Source organism: Protomyctophum parallelum, assembly GCF_964188405.1.
Source record: "Protomyctophum parallelum genome assembly, chromosome: 9".
Taxonomy (NCBI): domain Eukaryota; kingdom Metazoa; phylum Chordata; class Actinopteri; order Myctophiformes; family Myctophidae; genus Protomyctophum; species Protomyctophum parallelum.
In genome coordinates this window covers 7,436,397-7,445,923 of record NC_139706.1, presented here as the reverse complement: position 1 = coordinate 7,445,923, position 9,527 = coordinate 7,436,397, and positions in this window count along the sequence as shown.

The following is a 9,527-nucleotide window of genomic DNA, read 5'->3' as shown; positions in this document are numbered from 1 at the left end:
AGAAAATCCATATTTACATGACGGTAAAATTACGATATTGGGTATTATCGGTATTCGATATTATTTATATACTCCACGATATTACCGATATTGATTTCAAATATCGCGATAAACGGTAATATCGATATATTGCCCAAGCCTAGATGGAGTCTACCTGGAGGTGACAGAGCTGTGTGATGGAGTCTACCTGGAGGTGGGAGAGCTGTGTGATGGAGTCTACCTGGAGGTGACAGAGCTGTGTGATGGAGTCTACCTGGAGGTGACAGAGCTGTGTGATGGAGTCTACCTGGAGGTGACAGAGCTGTGTGATGGAGTCTACCTGGAGGTGACAGAGCTGTGTGATGGAGTCTACCTGGAGGAGACAGAGCTGTGTGATGGAGTCTACCTGGAGGTGACAGAGCTGTGTGATGGAGTCTACCTGGAGGAGACAGAGCTGTGTGATGGAGTCTACCTGGAGGTGGGAGAGCTGTGTGATGGAGTCTACCTGGAGGTGACAGAGCTGTGTGATGGAGTCTACCTGGAGGTGGGAGAGCTGTGTGATGGAGTCTACCTGGAGGTGGGAGATGTGTGATGGAGTCTACCTGGAGGTGGGAGATGTGTGATGGAGTCTACCTGGAGGTGGGAGATGGCCTGCAACAGCTTCAGGCGCGTCTGCAGAGTACAGGAACAAGAAGACTGGAATTGACTGAGACACTGCTGCAGCCAGGGGATGTCCTCCCAGAGGTAGGTCACCTGGCCTCTGTGACCCTGAGGACTATACCGGTGGGGGTTATGCCCCCGGTAGGTACAACCAAGCCCGGCAGGTTTCAGGTTAGAGGCCAGTCCAAAAGCAGCATTGCCATCAACCATTAGCAGTAGGATGGTTGGAGGACGATTTGACGGATTTATGCATTTGTCATACATACATTTGTCATACATATGAATGGTGTTTTTGATGTTATTCTATGAAGTCACAATATTTTGATGAAATGGTTCATGAAAGTCTGATCAGTGTGTTTGATATCATTAACAAACAACAATGTAAATATTATACATTTTGGGGACAAGTAATTTTCGTGATATGCAAATGTGGGCATATTCAATATATATTAAGCTAATTTGCATATTCAAATTAAGTTTCAGAGAAACTTGTAATACAAAAAAGTTTAGTTTTCATGTTAAGATTCATTGTGGAAAGTTTCATTGTGATAGGACAAAAAAAAAGAAAAAGCCCATTAGGGTGTTTAGTTTTCTCGAGGTATTAGCACACATCTTGAATTGATGAGAATTAAACATATTTCCGCATCTAGGATTTCTTAGGACTTTTAGTATGTTATTCTAGACACCTCATAGAGATGATCTATGGTGAAAAAAAATCTATTTTAATTAGTCTGTCTGGAAATGCTACTTTGCCTGGACTATATCTGATTGACAGCTCCATACATCCAAACAGAAAAGTCCAATCTGATTGACAGCCCATACATCCAAACAGAAAAGTCCTCTCTGATTGACAGCCCATACATCCAAACAGAAAAGTCCTCTCTGATTGACAGCCCATACATCCAAACAGAAAAGTCCAATCTGATTGACAGCCCCATACATCAAAACAGAAAAGTCCTATCTGATTGACAGCCCATACATCCAAACAGAAAGGTCCAATTTGATTGACACACATGTAGAAAAGTCCTATCTGATTGCATTAAACAACGTTAAACTCACTGACTTTGCCACTCACTTTATACATAACAAGGCAGAGAGACTGGGGGCGCCCACCCCGTTGGCCCAGCGGTCCAGGTGCGTATACACATAGCCTAACAGCGTGCCATGGGTTCGAATCCCGACGTCCTTTGCCGCGTTCCACTACTGGTCTTCACTGTGTACTATAAATGAAGGCATGGAAAATCCCCCAAATTTTCACAAAATAAAGTCTGTGTGTGTCTGTGTGTGTGTGTGTGTGTGCAGGATAGCTGTATATGACCTTGTGCACTGCAGTGCACACATGTGTAGTGTGAGTGTATAGTAGGGGTATGTGTGTGTGTGTGTGTGTGTGTGTGTGTGTGTGTGTGTGTGTGTGTGTGTGTGTGTGTGTGTGTGTGTGTGTGTGTGTGTGTGTGCGCGCGCGGTGATGGATAGGTCCATGCTGAAAGCACTGAGGCATGTGGTCCTGTTGTCATTGTCAACCATTACATAACATTCCACTGCAGTGAAAGAACACTGCAGTGGACCCCCAGTGCACATAGTTATAGTCAGGGTGTTCTCTACTCTACCCCTGGTGGCTCAGGGGTAGAGTAGAGAACACTGTTAGTCAGGGTGTTCTCTACTCTAACCCTGGTGGCTCAGGGGTAGAGTAGAGAACACTGTTAGTCAGGGTGTTCTCTACTCTAACCCTGGTGGCTCAGGGGTAGAGTAGAGAACACTGTTAGTCAGGGTGTTCTCTACTCTACCCCTGGTGGCTCAGGGGTAGAGTAGAGAACACTGTTAGTCAGGGTGTTCTCTACTCTACCCCTGGTGGCTCAGGGGTAGAGTAGAGAACACTGTTAGTCAGGGTGTTCTCTACTCTACCCCTGGTGGCTCAGGGGTAGAGTAGAGAACACTGCAGTGGACCCCCAGTGCACATAGTTAGTCAGGGTTTTCTACTCTGGTGGCTCAGGGGTAGAGTGGCTGGATGGTTAGTCAGGGTGTTCTACTCTACCCCTGGTGGCTCAGGGGTGGGGTGGACTGGGGCGGCGGTGGCTCAGGGGCAGAGTGGCTGGATGGGAACCGCAAGGTTGCCAGCCCGAACCCGGGCTCCCTCAGAGTTAGTCTTGCTCAAGTGTCCTTGAGCAAGACTCTGAACCCCTAATTGCTCCTGATGTGCTGGTTGGTGGCGGATAAAGGCGCTATATAAATTTACCATTTACCACTGCAGTGGTAACCAAATGGACCCCCATCCAACACGCACAGTAAATATACTGTGTTACTTTACACCAGTGGTTCCCAAAGTGGGGTCCGGGGACCCCCAGGGGTCCCTCCAGGGGGTCCCCAGCTAAATGATAGTTAGGAACCAAATGGACCCTTATGGGTCTGTAACTCAGAGAGTGTACAAATGGAACCAAATGGACCCATGTACAAATGGAACCAAATGGACCCATGTACAAATGGAACCAAATGGACCCTAACGGGTCAATTTGGTTCCATTTGTACACTCTCAGAGTTAAATTAACATTGATTTTACAATATAAATTGTTTATTGCCATTTAATGCAATTAAATGGGGGTCCGTAGCCAAATTAAAGGGTTTGCAACTTTGCGCGACAGCTTGGCTGACAACACTGCAGAGCTCAAGAACCTGATGTTGGATAGGAATTTGTGGAGGTCAGGCAGCGATCCAGGAATCCCGAGTTGGTGTTGGCTAGACCTCACTCTCGCAGCAAGTATTACCGGTATTTGAATTTAAATCCTGAATTATATTTAGCCAATTTTGAATTGGAATACTGAAAAGTTATTTTTTTAAATCTAATTTGAAATAACTTTCAAATGCCTTTAATTATAGTTATGTTAACTTTATTTATTTATTATGAACGGAATATAAATTATTTGGACATAAAAAAGACAATAACATTTTAATACTATACTCATTAAGCTACTAATTTAGAGTAGTAATTAAAGCGGGTCATGTTTGCATGTTTGAAACTGTAACAGCTGAAATCGATAAAATATCAGTATTCCGATATTAACCTGAGGGCCACATTAAGTGAAGGTGGGGGCCGCATGTGGCCCCTGTATGCCAGTTGCCCATGTATGGCCTAATTCATGTCAAACTGGGGGTCCTTGAAATTAAACAGGTTGAGAATCACTGCTAGAGCCGTAAAAATAATCTTCTCTTATATATGGGGGTCCCTGACACATCTCTTCAAATGTCTATATCTCTTCTAATTAGTGTCAATTTGGGAACGTTTGGGAACCACTGCTTTACACCACCTGTTGTACCTGTTTTACTGATTGCGTTCTTGTTTGCTATACGTAACGTACAGCATGTGTCGTCTCAAGAATCAAATAGTCTCACAATGGAGCAGACAATTTTTCACTGACACTGTCAGTGACAGTATTATTACCTACCCAAGTACGTCACGTTGTGATAGAGGAATGTGTCATTACGTTACCAGTCAGTTACGCCTCTAGGTTCTGTGCTCTGACAATTACATTACAAGAGGCCTATAACTGGCAACCAATGTTCTGTACTGCATGATACAGACTATACATTCTGTACATTCTATACTGTACGTCTTCAGTACATTCCATGTAATGAAACCGGAGAAGACGACAAAAGGGAGACGGTGCCCTCCGAGCCACGGCAGCCATGCACGTTCTGCCCGAGTGGAGTTGTGGCCGCCTGCCTGCATGCAGCGGAGCGGCATTCTCCCTCTGCTCCATTCCGTTGGAACTCGGAGAACTCAGAAGAGAGCATAAGGTCACACAGTGACACACCACACCAGCCCTCATGTGTGTCTATCACTACTTCTCCAAAGCTATAGTGCTACACACCGACAGCCACAACACCACAGGGAGCGACCATGACCATTAAAAAAAACATTCTACTTCTCATGCCACGGTGTCACCAAATTTGACCAAAATGTGGAATGTCTATAGACACCATCCATTACAAGATGTGTCACTGGTTTATTTCTAAATTGGCCTGGAAAGAAGAAACTCTCATCAGGAGTAAATTCCCCATCTCTTTTACACATACAGGTATGTGTCGATGATGTGTATTATTGGGTTAATTCATGTATGCTATGTTGATGAATTGTATAAATAAATAGGACCACAATAGAAACAATTTCCCAGGTTTTTTGTGTTATCCCTGACACTTGTCCTTGTCATTAGTGTGTCACTCAAACAATAAGTCCTCCACTCTCCCTCTCTCTCTCTCTTTCTCTCTCACACACCTTTCCCTCCTTCCCCTGCATTTTTCATAAGCATATTCTCTATGCATCTCTCTCTCACACCTTTCCCTCCTTCCCCTATGCATTTTTCATAAGCATATTATCTATATGCATCTCTCTCTCTCCTCACCACCTATACTCTATGCATCTCTCTCTCTCTGTCTCTCTCTCTCTCTCTCTCTCCCCCCACCACATATATTCGCTATGCATGTCTCTCTCCTCAGCCTACCGTTTTCTCTCCCTCTCTCTCTGCCAGCTCAGCAGAATCAATCCTCATTACTCTATCCACTGCACCAGACTGTGCATGAGTGAGTATGTGTGTGTGTGTGTGTGTGTGTGTGTGTGCACACACAACTGCCATTACAAGGAGAGGGATGGTACGGTTACATCATAAAGAGAGGACAGGACATGACCTCAGTGCAGAGACCCTGCGTTAATGTACCCGTCACAGCAGGACAATTATAGGCTGTTGCCTTTAACCAGGGCTGGTCCACTGCTGTTTTTAACAGCACATTGATGTAGATAATTATATGCAGGCTTTTTTTCAACCAACCAAATGTCAAATAAGTGTCAGGTAACACCATCACGCGAGATGTTGGCCTATAATATTTGACAGTGCAGAAGCATAATTGAATTGATGCAATGATGCCTATGGCATTAAAGAGTGTCCTCTATAGGGCCTGCCCACCAGGCATCAGGCTGGTGGGCAGGCCTACACAGTGCCCACTGCCTACTATAGGCAGTGGGCACTGTGTCTAATCAGGCTGGTGGTGTAGGCACTGCCTACACAGTGCCCACTGCCTACTATAGGCAGTGGGCACTGTGTCTAATCAGGCTGGTGATGTAGGCAGTGGGCATTGTGTCTAATCAGGCTGGTGATGTAGGCAGTGGGCACTGTGTCTAATCAGGCTGGTGATGTAGGCAGTGGGCACTGTGTCTAATCAGGCTGGTGGTGTAGGCAGTGGGCACTGTGTCTAATCAGGCTGGTGGTGTAGGCAGTGGGCACTGTGTCTAATCAGGCTGGTGATGTAGGCAGTGGGCATTGTGTCTAATCAGGCTGGTGATGTAGGCAGTGGGCACTGTGTCTAATCAGGCTGGTGGTGTAGGCAGTGGGCACTGTGTCTAATCAGGCTGGTGATGTAGGCAGTGGGCACTGTGTCTAATCAGGCTGGTGGTGTGGGCACCGGGTAGTGGGCACTGTGTCTAATCAGGCTGGTGGTGTAGGCACCGGGCAGTGGGCACCGTGTCTAATCAGGCTGGTGGTGTGGGCACCGGGCAGTGGGCACCGTGTCTAATCAGGCTGGTGGTGTGGGCACCGGGCAGTGGGCACAGTGTCTAATCAGGCTGGTGGTGTGGGCACCGTGCAGTGGGCACCGTGTCTAATCAGGCTGGTGGTGTGGGCACCGGGCAGTGGGCACCGTGTCTAAGTAGCTCGTGAACGTTATAAGCCACAGAAAGCGTGCATGAATCGGCCCCTTGTGGTGCTGCTGATCCAACACGTGTACCTCTTCTGAACGTGACACAAACAAAACACGCCAGCCGACCTCGCTCGCTCACCCCACAACAGTGACACATCAAACAGAACACACCAGCCCACAATAGGCTGCCTTTTCCCACCGCGCTGCACCAATGTGCACCATGCATGCAGTGCTGACATAATAGAACGCTGAGCAGTGGTGGAATTTGGAAAGTACATTTACTCACCGGTCCGGTAGGTAGTGTACTTATATTACTGTAAGCACAACTTCGAGGTATTTGTACTCTTTCTTCTGCTCCGCTACATTTCAGAGGCAAATATTGTACATTTAATACTCCACTACAAACTTTTGTCACTTTTTACTTTCTAGATTTAGGAAAACCACTTCAGACCCTATACATTTCAGCCATTTGAAAATAGCCAACCTACAAGCTCACAATTTGTCGAGATGCAACGCATTTTGACCTTGTAGGTCTGCTATTTTCAAAAGCTTTTTATACATTTGAAACTTGCAATGGGACATTCTACACAATATGAACGCACGCGCACATGCACACACACGTAAATTGTTTTTTTTTTGTACAGTTTTTTATTGGCATCCTTTTTTTCCAAGAGTTGTTCAAATAATCAAAACGACTTATAAACAGATAAATTACTGTATGGCTCTGATACACAGCGAGAGAAGACTTTAACAGGAACGTACCATCTCTTCCTGGACTGAACCAAGTCGCCCCCGTCCCCCTCCTCCCCTAAAACCCCTATTATTCTAACTGGCCATTATCATGTCCCGGACCGTACCAACTAAGGTTCTATGAATGTACTCAGATCTGTATAGACAATGACGTGACTGAAACCATTTGGAAAACAAACAAGGAGAATCAGTGACTCTGCTCTGCGAGCTATAGCTAATTGTAGGCTGTAACTGCCAAAATCTAAAATGCCATGCATGCTTATAGAACTGGCTGTCAGTCACATCATCTGCAAAGTTGGAACAATAGCTAGCTAGTGTGTGTGTGTGTGTGTGTGTGTGTGTGTGTGTGTGTGTTTTAACCCAACCATTTATAAGTATGACCTTCAGACCGGAGTCAAAACTATTATTTTAAAAGTGATTGCTCAGCATTTGTTTGTTTTCACCTATATACCAGCAAAACGAGATGTGTCCCTCCCCCCCCCCCCCCCCCCCCCCCGGCGGGGCACCACCAGACAGTGGTCCTTGTCCTTGAGGCGGTTCCAGGTGGTCCCCATGCTAAAGTTGGTAACCAAATGGACCCTTATAGATATGTAACTCTTGAGAGTGTTAAATGAAACCATATGGACCAGTTATTACCAATTATGGAAAAATTAAATAAAACAAAAATAAATTTGTGCCTAGGCACTTCCAGTCATATTTTTGAGTGACATTTTCGGCGCACAGGACAGCCCGTGGCTCCCAGGTGACACCAGGTGCATAATAAGTGGAACGATTGAAAGTCATTGTAAATGTCTCTGTCGGACGGGGAAACAAGTCAAATCGAAACATGGCGCCGTCTGTCTGCTGCATTCGATGCTTCCGTGTGGCGTTGCTGTAGTTTGATGAAGTACAGGGCCCGTCAACCACAATATGCAGTACTACTAGTGGTTATCAAAGCAGGGGGGGGGGGGACCCTTACATGTCTGTAACTCTGAGCAAAGTGAACCGTTCCTTTCGTCCACTCTCAGAGTTATGGGGGGGATCTTTGAAATGAATTCAGTTTGAGAACCTAAGATATTTATGTGCTTAAACAACTGATACACACACAGACATGTCTCCCAGAGACTAGAGTAAAGGTCCCTGCACACTGCTGCATTTTTTTTCTCCTGACGTTTACAAGCGTCTTCTTTATGTGCAAGAAAGAGACGTTTCCACACCAGACCTGGAATGCAAAGACAATACTTTGTTGTCAGAGTTGGCTGTTGACTTTAAGACGTGAGACGTGATCTCTGCTTTTAGGCGAAGGTCAAGGCCGCCAAGTCACACAAATAACTCATCGACTGCATTGTTTCTTGAAGAGTGAATAATTAGCTCAGGCTCCAACTCACAGATAGCCTATGCACGGACACTGAGGAATTTACTGTGTAACTGCGTTATTGTCAACGCTGGCTCTTTGAAACGCCCTAGGACGTCAAACCGTCCTTGTGAAGAAGTGCAGCTGTCTTCAGTTCACCCTGCTATCTATGGCATGTGTGAGGGGCTGTCGTCAAGTAGGGTTGTCCCGATCGGATCGGGTGATCGGACATCCGGGCCGATCACGTACATTTTCAAATGATCGGAATCAGATCGGGAGCCGAAAAATGTGATCGGGACATCCCTAGTATCAATATTACATCCATATCACGATATTAGACCGGATACTGTCTGTGATTTGGGATATTGTACTAATGTGATATGGCATAAACGTGTTCTATAAAATATAAATATCGGACCGGGAAAAATCGGTATCGGCAGATGCACAAAACCAAATGATCGGAAACGGATCGGGAGCAAAAAAAACGTGATCAAGACATCCCTATTTTCAAGAAAATGTACACAGAATAACTCTTTCTTCTTCCGGCTCGGTGTTACCGATGATACTGATTATATTAAGGCTCTGTTCCATTTAGTGTACAGTGGTTCTCACTCTCAGTGTACAAATGAACCCATAAGTGTCCATGTGGTTCCATGTGTACACTCCCGTACAGACCCATACGGGGCCATTTGGAACCCACTCAAGGACAGTTTGAGACCCAGTAGCAGAGTGTTTTCCAGTGACTCCTTCTTGCAAGGAGTTGCATTTGTGACATGTCCTTAAAACTGGTTTGTTGCAAGGAGTTGTCTTTGTGTGACATGTCCTTAACCCATTCTGACCCGAGATCAGATTCATACGAGGTTTCCACTGGACACACACTGGTCTGATTAACCCATTCTGACCTGAGATCAGATTCTAAAAATGTCAGTCGTTCGATTTTTTTCAAAAATAGCAGACCTACAAGCTCGTATCGCGCCACTCGGTGGCGCGATATGAGCTTGTAGATCTGCTATTTTTAAATAGCTAAAGCACGACATGATGCTGACACCAAAATGGGTTCCCGTTCAGAATGGCTTAAAACTGGTTTGTTGCAAGGAAGTTGCATTGGTGCGGTTAATTGGGC